Consider the following 15,530-nt stretch of genomic DNA (forward strand, 5'->3'; position numbering starts at 1 on the left):
TTTATTTATTTTTGTCATACTTTAAGTTCTGGGGTACATGCACAGAACATGCAGTTTTGTTACATAGGTATACATGTGCCATGGTGGTTTGCTGCACCCATCAACCCATCACCTACATTAGGTCGGTTTGATTTTGATGATGGTGTTTACTTATTTATTCAAATTTATTTGGCACTGAATCCATGCAAAGGATTGCAGTTAGTGCTATTGGCTGTGTAATATCATAAAGTGTTCATGTCAGAGACATAAAGCTTGAAGAGCAAGCAAAAAAATTTTCAAAAATATTAACAAAAATAACATAACGATAAAAGTACACACACATACAACACACACAACTCAAGAAAACATAAATGGCCTAGGGAAGCTACAGCTAAAGAGTAGGATTCAGAGGGAGAATAGATTTTGAGATGGTTAGATATGGGAACTCTTCATGCAGAAAGTGATATTTGAATTGGGTTTTCATGGATCAGGTTATAGAGGCAGAAAAGAAAGAAAGGTCATTGAAGGCAGCAGCCTCTCCATCTGGGAAACTCCATTTTGACTTGAGATGGCCACATTCTAGTTTTCAGGCCCTATGCAGCATGAATGTGCTTATGAAAAATGGCAAGAGTATTTCTCTTAAAAGAACGTTAATTTTTTGTGGTTGGCAAAATATGCAGAATTTTTCACTTTAATTTTCTTTTCTTTTATATTTATTTATTTATTTATTATTATTATTATACTTTAGGTTTTAGGGTACATGTGTGTAATGTGCAGGTTAGTTACGTATGTATACGTGTGACATGCTGGTGCGCTGCACCCACTAACTCGTCCTCTAGCATTAGGTATATCTCCCAATGCTGTCCCTCCCCCTCCGCAACAACAGTCCCCAGAGTGTGATGTTCCCCTTCCTGTGTCCATGTGTTCTCATTGTTCAATTCCCACCTATGAGTGAGAATATGCGGTGTTTGGTTTTTTGTCCTCGCGATAGTTTACTGAGAATGATGATTTCAATTTCATCCATGTTCCTACAAAGGACATGAACTCATCATTTTTTATGGCTGCATAGTATTCCATGGTGTATATGTGCCACATTTTCTTAATCCAGTCTATCATTGTTGGACATTTGGGTTGGTTCCAAGTCTTTGCTATTGTGAATAATGCAGCAATAAACATATGTGTGCATGTGTCTTTATAGCAGCATGATTCATAGTCCTTTGGGTATATACCCAGCAATGGGATGGCTGGGTTCACTTTAATTTTCATTGCTGTGTACTTTGCTCTCTATTGCAAGCTTATTAAAAGCTTAATTGAAAATATCATCTGTATCTGAGTGGATCAAAGCTTTGAAAGTTTTTTTGCTAGCAAAGAAATAATATCTTCCTTCTGATAAACTTATATTCATATGGTCTGTTCCTATTCATTCATTCATTATTCATTCATTCAATAAATATGCATTGAGCACCAATCATGTGCCAGCACTGTTCTAGTTGCTGGGGATACAGCATTGAGAAAATAAAGTCCCTACTTTCTTATAGTATGTACTGCATTGGGAAGAAATGGTTGATAAAGTAAACAAATAAATATGTAATGTGGCAGGTGGAATAAATCCAAAAAAGAACAGAATTTAAAGGAATAAAGGAAGATAGGGTAGCGAAAAGATAGGCAGATTGAATTAGCATTAATATCTAGATATTTTAATGGCAACCTGAATCAGATGGGGAGATTTGTGATGGGGGATTTCATAAGATACTGGTATAAAATGAAGGAGTGGCCAGGCACAGTGGTTCATGCCTATAATCCTGGCACTTTGGGAGGCTCAGGTGGGTGGATCACTTGAGGTCAGGAGTTCGAGAGCAAACTCATCAACATGGTGAAACCCCATCTCTACTAAAAAAAAATACAAAAATTAGCCAGGCATGGTGGCAAGTGCCTGTAGTCCCAGCTACTCGGGAGGCTGAGGCAGGAGAATCGCTTGAATCCAGGAGGCGGAGGTTGCAGTGAGTGGAGATCATGTCACTGCACTCCAGCCTGGGCAACAGAGCGAGACTGTGTCTCAAAAAAAAAAAAATATATGAAGGAGTGGGTCATGCAGATATCTCAGAGAAAGAGCATTGAGACCATAGAGACCAGCAGCTTGAGTGTCCTCAAGTGGGAAAGTGCCCAGTGTGTTCAAGCAACAACAAGGAGTCCATTGTGGCCTCAACAAAATGTCATTGCCTTGAGTATTTGTGCTCTTCTCTTACCCTGGTACAAGATCATAGTTATCAGAGGTCTGGATACACTGGAACCAAGGGGGTCCTTCAGACTTTGAAACTATAAGCACCTACTCTTAACTCCACATTAATTTACTGAAAGGTAATTCAGTTAAATCTGCCATTTAACCCTAGAGACCATGACTAAGTTGTTCAAATTGTTCTCTCAGATGTTTCATGAGCAGTTTTAGAATTAGACTGGTATTGTATAAGAGAAATAGATTGATGTTCCACAGCTATTACTTACTATATGCATTGATTAGTGTGTTAGAATCACAAGGGACATTGACATTTTTAAATACTTTTACTTTCTTGATTTCTACAATTCAAAATAAATATAGCTTTAGTTAATTCACTTCACGAGACATTTACCAAGCTATAGGCACCAATGCCCCATAACAGGGGCTGAATTTAAGATCAAAACTATTTGAAAATTGTATAGTTTTATTTTTCCATTATGCAGAATAAAATGGGGAATGTAAAACAGTCTTTAATTTTTCAGTGAAGGCTATGCTTAGATTTTTCATGATAAGATATGTGTTAATTTATATTAGGATCCAAAACCCCACAGAAGGCTGTTCCTAAAATAGTCCTTTAGTAATTCTAATTTAGACAGCTAGAGAGGAACCCAAGCCAGATCCACACCTGCACGCAACATTAAACACAGAGGTTTACCCTCAGGTTCTGACAGAGGGGAGAAATTCACAGCGTGAATCAGAATAAATATTACACAAGCCATTTTTATCATTTACTTTTTAAATCAAGATGAAAAAAGTCAGCAATATGGTATCTACATTAGATAGTCAATTTCCTGCCTTTTCTGATTTCACTGGACAGAAAGAGGATCTAAAATGTTTTTTAAAACTATTGAGTTGTATTGCATGTGTTTGATATTAAAGGGAAGAATGTGGTTTTTCAGAATGAAAAGGTAGATTTAATTAGCATTAATGTCTAGATGTTTTAATGCCAATCTGAATCAGATGGCAGACCTACATACAACGGTGAATATGAGGTTAGTAGGAATAGAATTCAGGATGAATTATTAAAATCTTCCCAAAGCATTTAGCCTGGTTTTGTTTTTAGTAAATTATCTTTTCTAGAGTACTGTTTTGTGTGAATGACAAGTCTCCTGATGGACTTCCTTGTCTGTACTCTGTTCAACCATTCGCTTACGTTTAATGTCATCATTGCTATTAAATAGTGGCAGAGGAGTAGGCTGGACTCTTTTGAGTTGATCAGATTTTTGCCTTTTAATTAATATAAATACGATTAAAAGGTAGTTAATTATATAGAAAAAAATTATATTCTGACATCCTTTTTCATTTTCATTTTGCATTATCTCTAGTAACTTCTATCAAACAACACACATCTGAACATAGCTTTATATATTATATTTTTATATATGTAATTAAACGAAGACACTCTCTCTCTATATATAGTGTCTTTGTTTATTTGTGCTGCTTTAAGAAAATACGTGATGCTGAGTGATAGGGTTTGGATCTGTGTACCCACCCAAATCTCATATTGAAACGTAAACCGTAATGTTGAAGGTGGGGCCTGGTGGGAGGTGATTGGATCGTGGGGGTGGATCCTTCATAAATGATTTAGCACCATCCCCAGTTTTAATGAGATCTGCTTGTTTAAAGATGTATGGCACCTCCCCCCCAACTCTCTCCTCCTCCTGCTCCAGCCATGTAAGAGGTGCTTGCTTCCCCTTCACCTTCCACCATGATTGTAACCTGAGGCCTCCTCAGAGGCAGAAACCATGTTTCCCATGCAGCCTACAGAACCATGTGCCAATTAAAGCTCTTTTCTTTATAAATTACCCAGTCTCAGGTATTTCTTTATAGCCATGCAAGAACGGACTAACACACTGAGTAATTTATAAAGAGCAGAAATGTATTTTCTCATAGTTCTGGAGACAGGGAAGTTCAAGATCAAAGTACTGGCAGATTCGGTGTCTGGTGAGAGTCCTGGTTTCTGCTTCCAAGATAGTACCTTGAACCCTATATTCTCACATTACAGAAGAGCAAAAGGGAGGGAAGAGCTCCCCAAACCTATTTTGTAAGGGTGTTAATCCATTCACAAGACCCCCACTCTTATGACTGAATCACCTCTGATATGGTTCGGCTCTGTGTCCCCACCCAAATCTCACCTCAGATTATAATCTCCATAAACCCCACGTGTCAAGGGCAGGACCAGGTGGAGGTAATCGGATTATGGGGGCAGTTTCCCCCATGCCGTTCTCATGATAGTGAGTGAGTTCTCATGAGATCTGATGGTTTTATAAGTATCTGGCATTTCCCCTGCTTGCACTGACTTTGTTCTGCTTCCCTATGCAAAATGTGCCTGCTTCTCTTTTGCCTCCTGCCATGATTGTAAGTTTTCTAAGCCCTCCCCAGCAATGTGGAACTGTGAGTCAATTAACCCTCTTTCTTTTATAAATCACCCAGTCTCAGGTATTTCCTCATAGCAGTGTGAGAAGGGACTAATACAACCTCCTAAAGGCCCCACCTCTTAATATTACCACATTGGTGATCGAGTTTCAACATGTGTATTTGGAAGGACACATTTGGACCAGAGCATATAGTTTAATAATCTGCCTTATACTTGTGGCAGATTTTATATATATAATATATCTATATAATCTATGCTATATATACAAATATATGCTATATATATGCTATATATGTGCTACATATATACATATGAAATGAGCACATAGACTTTCTTATTCTCATTTTTATTTGCTGCATAATATGTAAACCAGTTTTATACCACAGTTAACTAAACTATTAGTTTAGTGATTTATCTTCTTTCTCAATTGTATATAATAAACTACAGAGCGGCATCTTTCTATATGTTACTCTTCAAATTTCAGTTTTATTTTCCATTAATCTAAAAGAAAAAAGCCAAACGCTCAGATAAAATCACTGTGTCAAAGAGTTTAAACCTTTTTGGTTAATATATTGTTCAAGTTCCCAAAAGAGTTGTCCTCATGTACAATACACCAGTGGAATAGATAGTTGTGAGGCACTTTCACCCTTGCCGTGTCTGCAGAAGGTATTAGAATCCATTTATATATTGTACTTCTTTACTAGGTGTACAATTATATTTCCTTTGTTCTTTAATTTGTCCTTTTTTGATGAACAAATAAAAGTATTTGATATCTTTTGAATTTGTTTCTCTACTAAGACTTGTGCTATTTATATTTATATACCTGCTTTGTAGGCAGAGTTACTTTTTGCCAAATTGAATCTTTTTAAGATATTGAGTCAGCACTGTGGCTTTTCAAATTTGCTTTTGTACCCATGCCAGTTATTGTGGCAGGCAATCAAAAAGCTTGCTACTGGGATTTCTAAATTTCCTTTATTTCTTATTGCAGCATCCTTCCATTCAATGTTGTGTTTTAATTTGTTTTGGTTCTTTATTCCCACCTTGCTTAATAGCTGACTGTTTTTCTTTAACCAATATAAATCAGTATACAGCAAATGTTATAAAGCCCGAAGCATGCGTCTTACTGAGTCCAAAAACAAAAATGCCATTTTCCTCCCTCCACATTAATTTCTGCCTCCTTAGCCAGTAGGAACAAGTGAGTAGAAATTTGCAGAGTCTACCTGAAAGAATAAAGGATATGTGTGAGAAATTTCTAGTGAAGGTGAGAAATCTGGAATTACAGTTTTCACCTGTAATGACTTGATCCAGAGAGTTTTTGTCTTCATATTCTCTTCACTCTATATTTTTAAATAATAGGTTATCAGTGGTGTCAGAGTCTTGGTCTGGCCGTGTGGAAAGGTGGGTGACTTGAGTGCAGGCCTCATGCTCTGAATAGTGTGTGATGTCTTCAAATCAAAACACTGGAGGTCTGTATATATGAGTTACTTTTTATCTTCATGCTTTGTTATGAGGGTGAATCTCTTCCAGGAAACAGGGTCTTGGATTTTTAACTAGCATACCCTGTGGTCCATCATCTGGTGGGGGTTGTTAGTGGCACCATCAAGAAGGCCTTGCTGCATTGGCATGGGGGTCGTCACCAGCACCCAGTTCCAGGTGGCATCATAAATATCCTGTGTGCAGAGCCCCACACAGGTGTGAGAGAAAGTCTGGCAAGACCAGCCCGTTACCATTGGTAAAACACATAATAGTGATGACCATCAAGCTAGCTACTATCCATGTAATCCAGTGTTAGGCTACTTGAATATGTAGTAGAAGTTAGCTTTAACATATGTAAAGTTTTTTCCCCAAAATGCACTTATTAGTTGATGATTTGGAAATTGAGGTATATTTTCACATTTAACAATGCTGTAGACTGGGGTTGAATTACCAAGGCTCTACCGAGCCTTCTCCCACCAACAGAAACTAATGTAAACCATCTTCTAACTAGAACACAGGACCTAAAATATGATTGTAAGCCTTTGTTAAGAAAGTGAAATTTATAAGGGAAAATATAAAAACAACTAACAAGAAATTTATATTACCGATATGGTTAATGGAACAGTTTTTATTTCAAATGAAGATGAACAGTATAATGACTCTCACTTCATATAAGCAATGTAAAAAATCTTATTCAGGTAACTATCAATTAACAATTTAAAAACCCACTTTTGTTGGAACTTTTAAAGGACTCTTTCTTTGTAATACTTTATTCTGTCATTACCCTGACATCAAAGGACAAATTGACAAATAGGCCCAGATTAGGTAATGCAGAATCTTTTTAAAGTAGAGCATTCAAGGTAACCTGTCTTAGGTAATCAAAGAGTTCCCACAGGGCAGACGATGAAGCTGCATCTTTTCTCTACTGCACAATGAAGACGTATTAAGTAAAAGGAATAGGTTTACTCTGGGGATTTCTATATGTAGGTTAGATTCTATGTATGGGACAGAAAAAATAACTTCAATAAGCAAATAAAGCTTTCAAATATATTTATTTACTTTTGGTGCAAAAAAGTTTTGAAAGACCCAGTAACAAGATTAGAGGAGACACTTGAATTTTATATCACTAGAAAGATGGCTAAATAGATCAGAAGAAATATTTTTTCTAGCTTATGACCCAAGGATATTATATAGCCCCCAAAATAAGTAATAAAATATATGCTTTAATTTCCCTTTGGAAGGGAAAAAAGAAAATACTACAATAACAGGGGCCTGGCAGAAAGACAAAATATATCCTACTCATGATAAATTGGTACCACTATCTTTTCATAAAGATAAATCTTAATTACTCTCAGATGTTCCCTTCATTATAAATAAGTACAGAATTTGAAATTTTACTGAATTGTAAAATAGGCAAATAAACATTAAAATTTATTCTAATTTAGTCAACCAGATACATAATACAGGTAAATTGTTAAAATTATAGGAAGAAATTAGGTATTGTAAATATGAAAAGGTTTCATTGTATTACTTTTTTCCATTATCTGTAATAAAATTTCTTTGTCCTTAAAAAGGTGGTCATATTTGCAGGTGGTATCATTGTCTCTTTTTTTTGCTTGATTAATATGTATCCTAATAAATTAGTATATTGAATCATTTTATTTTAAAATGTACATTATTTTCTTAAAATTAGATGTACGGTGAGCAAGGAATAATAAAACAGTATATGAAAGGGTGACATCTTACTGCAGTGTTTTCTAGTTCTGACATCTAGGAATCATGTGATATTGGCCAAACAGGCCTTGCTTTTGGTGCATATAAAAGGAGAGGATGTGACTGCCTTTCATTATTAGAATAGGAAAAGCCTAGGTCCTAATATGTCAAACATATGAATACATAAATATTAGTTATATTTCATCTGTATCTGCCAAACCTAATTTTACTATTTGAGCATATTAATAAAATGTATTTACATTACTACATTTTATTTGCATCGATATAAGGATAAATACAGTATCTACTTTAAAAATGATTAAACAGAGCATGGTCCTTTGTTTCAAATAAACTGAAGTTATTATCTTTCCTAAATCTACCAAATTATATTATAAATAAAAATTCCAGTCATTTTCTGGAATATATTACTGAGATCTCCAAGGTTAGGGGTTTTTTTAACTACTGTAATAAGTGACGTAAGATAAATTTTCCATCTTCCAGAGGAGGGAAGAAATATGAGTATCTCACCGATGTAAATGATTCTCTTTTTTCTGCATGTTAAGAGAGCAGGAGAGCAGGTGGTATGGAGGGTGTTTGTATTAGGGTTCTCTAGAGGGACAGAACTAATAGGGTAGATATATATATAAAGGGGAGTTTATTAAGGAGTATTGACTCACAGGACTAGGTGAGGTCCCACAATAGGCCATCTGCCCGCTGAGGAGCAAGGAAGCCAGTTCAAGTCCCAAAGCTGAAGAACTTGGAGTCTAATGTTTGAAGGTAGGAAGCATCCAGCATGAGAGAAAGATGTAGGCTGGGAGGCTAAGCCACGTTCTTCTGCCTGCTTTTATTCTGGCTGTGCTGGCAGCTGATTGGATGGTGCCCACCCATATTGAGGGTGGATCTGCCTTTCCCAGTCCACTGCCTCAAATGTTAATCTTTTTTGGCAACACCCTCACAAACACACCCAGCCATAATACTTTGCATCCTTCAGTCCAATCAAGTTGACATTCAGTATTAACCATCATAGGGCTGAAGGAAGGAAGCAGCATTCCTGCCTTTGTGATGTTAATCGTAAACTGGCACCAGGTCTTCTAACATATTCAGGAAGAGTATGGGGGGGTGAGATTTAAATACCCAGGAAGGGAGTAAGGTAACACCTATTTTTTTTTTTTTTTTTTTTTTTTGAGATGGAGTCTCGCCCTGTCACCCAGACTGAAGTGCAGTGGCACGATCTCAGCTCACTGCAACCTCCACCTCCTGGGTTCAAGCAATTCTCTGCCTCAGCCTCCCGAGTAGCTGGGATTACAGGCACTCACTACCATGCCTATTTTTTGTATTTTTCGTAGAGACAGGGTTTCACCATCGTGGCCAGACTGGTCTTGAACTCCTGACTTCGTGATCCACCCACCTCGGCCTCCCAAAGTGCCGGGATTACAGGGGTGAGCCACTGCGCCCAGCCAGGTAGCACATATTTTTAAAGCATAACCAGCACTCACCAGGCAATGAAGGTGGAGAAGTAACTACGTGGCTGGAGGACACAGGAAATCCTGTGCTTTTGCTGGGTGGCCAAGTGAGGGAGAAGCAGCGCTGAGAGGAAAGGGTAGCGAATGGACAGGACTGGAGAGTGGAAGGCTCTGGCTGCTGGGTGAAGGATTTGTGACTCTCTCCTGGAGGACTTAGGAAGCCAGTGAAGGGTTTTCAGCTAAAGAATAACATGATTAGATATTTTTTTAAATATCAACAAAAATAAAGATTACTATCATGGTCTGTAATGGGACAAGGACGGAGGCAGGGAGACAGCAGGATTTTACAGTATTACAGCAAGAGAAGATGAGACCTAGCACCGAAGCATTGGCACAGAGGTTAGAAGGGAAAGGCTAGATGTGAAAGGTATTAAATGGCAGTCAACAAGACTTGGTGATTGGTGAAAAATAAAGAATAGGGGAGAGGGAGAATGTTCAGTCACAGTTCTGCAAAGGGACAGAACTGATAGGACAGAGAGAGACGAAGAAGGGACTTACTAGGGGATTTGGTTCACTGCACTGTGGAGGCTGAGAAGTCCCAGGTAGGGTGTCTGCAAGCTGGAGAACCAGGGAAGCCAGTAGTGTGGCTCAGTGCAAGTCAGAAGGTCTGAGAACCAAGGAGGCCAATGCTGTGAAACTCCTGGTCCAACTACCGGTCACACTCCTGGGGGCCCACTGGTGTGAGTCCTGGAGAACCAGGAGTTCTGATGTCTAAAGGCAGGAGAAGAGGGGCATCCCTGCTCTGGGAGATAAAGCATAAAATTTACCCTTCCTCTTCCTTTTTGTTCCATGTGGGTCCCCAGCCAACAGCACAGTGCCCACTCACATTGAGGGTGAATCTTCCCCACTCAGTCCATGGACCCATATGCCAGTCTCCTTCAGAAACACCCTCACAGACATCCCTGGGACAGCTCAATCATTCTAATCAAATGCCACACTACATAGTTTTCCCTCTCAGCAGAACGGGCTCAGTGCCTACTGAAGCACTGAAAGGAATTAGTGCTTTACCAGCTGTCTGGGTATCTCTGAATCCAGCAAAGTCGACACCCTGAGTCAACCATCGCAGAGGAGTATCGATGATTCCGACTCACCAGCTTGGAAATAAATCAGGATGGAGGGCCACCACAGGAAGAAAATATGCATTCATCTTTGAGGGGATTGTGGAGAGGGCGTTGAATTAATCTGTCACACTGTTCCATGTTGAATTTTAGATGTCCTTTGATGGGTTCACAGTTGACAAGGACAGCCATCAGGAGGCTATGGAAAAACAAATGTGGAGGTGATTAGTACAGAGAGAGAAAGGGGGATCATGGCAGAGAAGGCTTTACAGAGATATATTTGAGCTGGGTTTAAAACATGACTAAGAATTTTTAGGGAACACTTTGGGTTTTAGGAGCAGGTATTCCAGGAGCAGGCATGGAAATGTGAGAAAAGAATAATCAGCTGCCAACTATAGAAGCTGAGAAAAGAAGAAAGATCCCCAGGCAGCACATATAGAGTATTAATATTCCCTGGTGCCTCACATCCCCGTCCTCTGTGCACCCTGATGAGGAGCCTCAGGGTAAAACAGAAGGATCCACTCAAAGGTGTCAAATGCGCAAAGTTCTGTTCAGTGTCTCAGATAAACAGGCCAAAGAGAAAACAATTATGGTCCAGTGTCAAAGAACTGGAGATATGGATGAAAACCACATACTAGACACCTCTTTAAAGTATTTATGTCATCAGAGAACCTATGAGGAGTAAGGACAAAAGTCAAATTTGAGATCTAGAGAGCGAATGAGAATGTTGAGGAACTTCGGGTAGCGGGGATAGGTACCCAACCTATTCAGTTAAATTCCCCCCGCCCTACCCACCAAAATAGAAATGAAATAAATTGGTGAGTTAAATCCAGGCTGAAGAATCTAAAATGTGGAGAAGCAGATTCAAACCTGGTGGCTGCAGTATTTAAGGTCCTAACACACTGCTGTTTCATAGTCATATACATTCCTGGCAGAGCAAATACTTCTCCAAGTGCCTAAATGCTCATTACCCAACCCCAGAAGGTCCCCAATCACCTCTATGCTAACCTCCACAATGAAACTATGTCAAAGAAGAACATACCTTAATGGGCTTGCATAGAAAGTAATGAGGGATGTGGAATGTTTTTGCCTGGCAGTTGATTTTTAAGCTTAGTTTAAAGATAAATGCTGAAAACTTTCAGAGAATGTACTGAAAGTGGTAATAGAAAGTCCCATTATCTTTAATGAGAATTTCATGGCTAATTCCCTGTGCAGCACTGAAAATGCATCCCTTCAATTCGATTGCTTTTTTGCCCTAAGATAGATGGAGTGAGTGGAGTATTCAATCAAGTTCTGCGTCTGCGGCCAGGATCAGATCTTACCCAGCTGTTGCCCATCTCTGCTGCATTCTGTTCAGTTGTTTTCCACAGGGCTACTTTCTGCCTGCTTTCCCTCTGCTTTCTTTTCTTTTTACTTTTTTTTTTTTTGAGACGCAGTCTAGCTCTGTTGCCCAGGCTGGAGTGCAGTGGCGTGATCTCGGCTCACTGCAAGCTCCATCTCCCGGGTTCACACCATTCTGCCTCAGCCTCCCGAGTAGCTGGGACTACAGGCGCCCGCCACCACACCCGGCTAATTTTTTGTATTTTTAGTAGAGATGGGGTTTCACCGTGTTAGCCAGGATGGTCTTGATCTCCTGACCTCGTGATCTGCCCGCCTCGGCCTCCCAAAGTGCTGGGATTACAGGCATGAGCCACCACGCCCGGCCCCCTCTGCTTTCTTTTAAGCTACTCAGAAACCCTTGTCTTCCAGCTCTCGGGCTATGAATCATAGAAACCCAGTATGGTCGTAGGAAGATTTCACCAGGGCTGTCCTTTTGACGAGTCAAATGATCAATAATATTGAAAGTATCAATAAATATTGGGAGGTTATTTCTATAAATTTTACTAAAAACTTGCCTGAGTAACTACTGGCTTTCGAATTGCAGTTGTTATCCTGTCATTCAAAGTTTCCTAAAAAGAGAGTATCAATATTTAATAATTTATTTCATATATATGTGTATATATATGTATATATATATATATGGTGTGTGTGTGTAGGATAAGAGAACTCGTTGCTGAAACAAATAGTCTGTTTGTCCTTTTTTTCTGCACATAAAAGTATTTATGTGTTTCATTTAAAAGCTGCTTCCGTCCTACAGGAAAATAATAACTTAAGTGTTTGGGTTTTTCACATTCCCACTGACTTGTAGCAATTTTCTCAAGACTTTTGCTTGTCACCAAAGCCTTGCTCAGGATGAATAAGGTGGGAAGGTCAATAGGTCAGCTGCAGGCCTGTCCGTATTTATTTTGCAGAGACTCTGCCTATGTAGAACCGTACCAGCAATGTGGGGATTGATCAGTATTTAACAGACTGCATTAGTCCTCAGATGTACAATTCTTCCTCCATGGAAGGTAATGAAAGGGATCAGGGAAAATATAACTGCACAACCTTAGAAAATTAGTTTCTTCAATCAGGTGCTTCATTCTAGCTGTCAATAGACTTTCCACAGTGGTACTCTGTAAAAGTAATTAGAAGCCAGAATAAATGTGATCATTACAGGAATGAACACACTTTACACAGAACAGTGCATTTTATATAGAAAAATGCAAATCTTTAGTCAAGAAGGAACACATTCTCCCTTCAATTTATTTTTACTACTTGATCACTTTACAATCGATATACTTACTTAGCATGCTTCAAATCTAGTTTCTTTTTAATCATGAACTTATTTCAGTTTGATGAAGTCTACATTCACAGTGAAGTAATTTGGACTGCCTGAATTGATCTCTACCTAAACAATGCATTTAAAATATAAATGCTGAGACCAAGCTTGTGATTGTTGAATTATGGATGTTGGGAGCTGGAATTCTCTAAATATATTAATCTACGTGATTCGAATTTGGTAGAATAGAAAGAGTCCTAGATTTTGAATCCAAAAATGGGTTTTGAATCCTGTTGTTTACTCGCTGTGCAAGGGAGTGAGTGATTCTATCACCTTGTCTCTTGGGGACTTATTGGTGAAATGGGAATAATGATTTCTTTCTCACAAAGATGGCTTGAGGATTAAAAGAGCAGTGTATGTGAAAACAGCTAGTACAGTTCTAGCATTCCTGACTACTCAGAATGTTCAGTCTAAATCTGTGTTTTTGATAGCAAATCCATCTTCTCATTGCAGAGCTAGAAATATGAAGCACATCTGTTTTAAATGAGATTGTACCTACTAAAGACAGGATAACCCCTGTAAAAGCTATTAAAAATCACAGTAATGGGTCACCAGAGGATGATAGGGAGGACTATGAAAAACACAAAAGTTACCTCTTCTGATCTGTAAGAAATAGAATACACAAAGTGCTGGGTCCTATTAGAGCTTTGAAAAAGGCATTCAAGAGCAGCAGAAGAGCTACCCTTGAATTCAAGGATAGGGTTTTAGCTCCTAGTATCAAAACCCAAGAGCGTATGGCAGAAGACAAATGTTTAGGATTTAAAAAGAATTAGACATTTATTCATCTGTTTGTTCATCCATTTATTTGTTGAGCAAGAAAAAACTATGGTGCACTGCTATGTGTCAAGCACTTTGCTGCACCAGCCTGGAAGACCCCAGGATGCCTGCTCTCATTGCTCTTAGAGTCTGATGTCTTGACAGTGGAGCCACATTGGGAAGCCAGACAGCCATACTATGCAGCGTCAGTTCTTTTTAATAATGAAAATGAAAACAGGAAAATATAGTCCAAGGATTGGGTTTTAAGTGACCCAAAGGAGAGCATACATACTTTTCCAACTACAATGAAGAGGAAGAATATATACTTGTCATTTTGACAGTTCTCTTGAGGTTTCAAAAGTGTTCTTCTGACTTCGGGAACTATTGATAAATAAATGGACAATTTTGATGATATAACAATTAATAAGATAATTACTATAAGACTAATCAGTATGCTATAATATGTATATTTCAAGTATTACCATAATTCAAACAGAGTTGTTAACCAGCAGATGTGGTAGGAGCAATTGTTAAAATCCAGAGAAAGGGAAATGCAAGGCACTGGTTATGAAAGAAGAATCATATCCCATTTAGAAGTCATAGGAGAATCTGTGATTTCTTTTTGCTAATATTTGTTATCTCCATAATGCATTTATCACTTCCCAGAATATATTTAATTAGTGAACACTTCTTGAGCAAATACGTGGAAAGCACAGAGTATAAATAAATAAATCTAGTCTTTTAGGGACATGGATATAATATCATTGGCACACATTAGGAATTCATGTAATTTTTAAAATAAGTATGTATTGAATGCTTACTGAGTCCTAGGAAGTATGCTAGGGTCTAGAAAAGCTACAGTCAATATAGATACCAGTACAGCCTAGTGGTGGTGGTGGTGGTAATAGTAATGAAAATTTTGAACATTTACTGAGAATAAATGACACGCTACACTTCATACTAAGTATTAGACATGAATTATTTCATATAATCCTGAAAACAACACTGTGTGTTGTATATTATTATTAAATTCAATTTACAGAGGAGGAAACAGAGTTTGAGGAGCTTCAGTAACTTGCCCAAGGTCACACAGTTATTAACAAAGCCAGGGTCCAACTCAGGAAATTATCTCTCTTGCCCATGTTCTTAATCCCTACACCTTCCAGATGAGTATGAAACAGTGGGGTAAGAGACACTGTGTGTGACTTCAACCAGGGCATATGAGATCATACAAACATGGGAACTATAATAGTTGATGATTGCAGAAAACTACAAAATCATTTAAGTATGGAGTAGAAGTGAGGAAAACCAAGGGACCATATTGTGAAGATCTTGTATTTCATGTGAAGAAATGGGAAGCCATTCCTGTGTTTGTATTTATATCTGCATTTTAAAAAGGTCACCTTCACTGTGGAGGAAGACCAATGGGAAGGGGCCAGACAGGAAAGGTTAGAGTGAGGTTGCACCAATCTAGGCAGGAGATGATATTAGTGCAGCTAGAGAGGAGATATTTGAGAGATAGTATAAAATATGAAATTAATAGGCATGAAATGTGCTATAGTGGATACATTAACACACTGAACTGCACACATGCATTAATCTCTTGTAATGGATGAGTTTAATTTGATAACTTGGAGGTTTATAACATTCCTTACTCTAGACATGAAATAAG

The 15,530-nt window shown here is 38.3% G+C and overlaps 1 protein-coding gene across 2 annotated transcripts in view; it reads left to right on the forward strand.

The window, feature by feature from the left end:
* PREX2 (phosphatidylinositol-3,4,5-trisphosphate dependent Rac exchange factor 2) overlaps positions 1-15,530 on the forward strand; it is a 309,846-nt gene that overhangs the window by 265,680 nt on the left and 28,636 nt on the right. The gene's annotated exons all lie outside the window — the stretch shown is intronic.

This window comes from Pongo pygmaeus, chromosome 7 (assembly GCF_028885625.2).
Source record: "Pongo pygmaeus isolate AG05252 chromosome 7, NHGRI_mPonPyg2-v2.0_pri, whole genome shotgun sequence".
Lineage (NCBI taxonomy): Eukaryota > Metazoa > Chordata > Mammalia > Primates > Hominidae > Pongo > Pongo pygmaeus.